Source organism: Palaemon carinicauda, chromosome 35 (genome assembly GCF_036898095.1).
Source record: "Palaemon carinicauda isolate YSFRI2023 chromosome 35, ASM3689809v2, whole genome shotgun sequence".
Taxonomy (NCBI): Eukaryota; Metazoa; Arthropoda; class Malacostraca; order Decapoda; family Palaemonidae; genus Palaemon; species Palaemon carinicauda.
In genome coordinates this window covers 68,249,978-68,252,477 of record NC_090759.1, presented here as the reverse complement: position 1 = coordinate 68,252,477, position 2,500 = coordinate 68,249,978, and the positions used below count along the sequence as shown (strand labels likewise).

At 35.7% G+C, this 2,500-nt stretch overlaps 1 protein-coding gene across 1 annotated transcript in view; it reads left to right on the top strand.

Moving 5' to 3' along the window:
* The window catches only part of LOC137627844 (decapping and exoribonuclease protein-like), a 53,204-nt gene that overhangs the window by 975 nt on the left and 49,729 nt on the right, over nt 1-2,500 (top strand). The window lies entirely within an intron of this gene.

Here is a 2,500-nt window from a genome sequence, read left to right as displayed (position 1 = left end):
GTCATTCCATCGCTTTCCCCTCCTTACCTCGATTCGTTTCCAATCTCTAGGGACCCATTCTGTTATTCTAAATGCCCATCTATTGTCTGTCATTCTCATTATATGTCCTGTACATGTCCATTACTTTTCCTTACATGCTGTTAGAATATCCTCTACTATAGTTTGCTCTCGTATCCATGTTGTTCTTTTTCTATCTCTTAGTGTTATTCCCATTATTATTCTTTCCATGGCTCTTTGGGCTGTAGCTAGCTTATGATCTAAGGTTTTATAAGGCTCCAATTTTCTGATGCATAAGTTAATACTTGTAAGGCCATCTGATAAGATACTTTTCTTTATAAGGAATTGACATTTTACTTTCAATAACAAATTTCTTCACCAAAAGCTCTCCATCATATGTTTCTCATTCTTTTCATTTCGGTCTCGTGTACTCAGGAAACACTTAGTGTCTGTCCTAAGTGCCTACACTAATAAACAATTTCTAGAGGTTCGTCCATAATCTTTATTTGTTGTATCTCTACATTTCCATCGACCATCATCTTATTTTACTCAAATTCATTGTCAGTAATACATTTCTGCTTTCTCTATTCAAATCTATCGCCTTTTACAATTCATCCCATGACTCACTAAACACAACTAAGTCATCTACATTAATATGAAGTCCTACATTTTCCCAATATAAATTCTTAAAAATTTAGGAGAGATGGGGTCTCTCTGTCTAACTCCTTTCTCAGTGGGAATTTACTCAATATCTTTATCTAGTTTAGGATTACTGTATTTCCTGCATAGATATCTTCAAGTGTTCTAACAAGATTCAGTTATTCCTTGTCTTTGAATGGCTTCGATTACTGCCGAGATGTTGACAGAATTAAGAGCTTTCTCATAATCTATAAATGCCATACATGGTGGTGTGTAAGAATCTGTTGAATTTGAAGTTTGGACAGAATCAAAAGCTTTTGGCATAGCCTATAGATGCCACAGATTAACTAATTAATTACATGGATGTGATCAGTTGCTGAATACCCGTTTCTGAAGCCTATATGCTTCCTTCGTTGATTGAAGTCTAGCTGTCTTTCTATTTGCCATAAACTTATCTTTGTAAATATTCCATAAATTACTGAGTAAACCTATTGGGTGGCAATTTTTCAGGTCTGTTGTCTCCATCTTTGTGAATTACCATAATGATAGTTTTTCCAAGCTGTGGGTATAGAGTATTCTTGCAGACATTTTGTGTAAAGTTCTGCCCGTTTTATTATTAGGAAATTTCCTCCACCTATTATTAAATCAATTGTTATGCTATCTTCTCCTGTTACTTTGCCACTTTTCGTGACCTTTGTGAAGAATTGTATTTTTGTTGAAGATGACCGGGACCTTGGTCCGGGTAAGTCTCCCTGCAACAAGCAACAATGATCAACAGGGGAGGATAGGAGCACTAACACTTCAGTGCATAGCACCCTGGCAATAGCTTTGGTGCTGCAGTTCACGAACCTTTAATCTGATAATAAAGTCTTCTCCGTCCAGAGACCTAAAACCTCCACAAATGTTCAAGTAATTAATTGATGGTCTACCTTCCACTGTTAGAAAAAAAACTAATTTTTATCGGAAATCCTCTGTAAAAATATACTGTTCTCAACCGTATTTTAGTAAATTACAGGCGACCGTAGTTTTACCTTACTGTTATTATTTTTTACGGGTTCGTGACCATAATATCACTTTTACATCAATAAAACCCTTTTTAAAAAGATAAAAATCCTGAAATAAATGTTGCCCAACTTTAACCGTTTTTGCAATACAAATTTTTAACAGTGTAGCTTTGTCAATATAAGGTCATCTACACTCTTAGGCGAATTTCGAATCAATCCTAGTGACCCCAGTGAGATGATGGACAGGCTTTTACATTAAGATAGACAAAGGCAATGGATAAGAGCACTGATGTACTCAAGTAAGGTTAAATGGGGATCTTTACCTTCAAAGAACCAAGTTAAAGAAGTGTACACTAGCTTATATCAACTAACCAATACCTACAGTAGGTTACTCTCTTCAACATCTCCGGTACGGTACAACTAACCCATACTAAATTTTTGGTTGGTGTAAATAAAAATCTTCAATTAATGGGGTTAAAGATACCCATGTCTGCAATTTATTCAAATGGCAAAATTAATAAATGAAATATTACCCACAATTTACAACACAAAACATTGAAATTAATAAACTGTATGAACATGTGGGATTAACCCTCAGATGGAGTAAATAAAATCAAAGTCCTATGGTAAATAACCTATAGGCTACTGTGAGGTCCAAACACGTCGTCCGTGACCTCACGCAATTACCAACAAAAAAAAGGCAATTACATTAAATTCCATGCACGCAGCCCGAAAAATGTAATGCCAGAACGTTACCTAAACTTAACTTGGCGACAAATGGAAACTTATCTAAAGAGGGAATGGCCATTAATTCAACTCACAAGATTCTTGATCCTTGGCGCCCGTGTCCAGAGAATGGC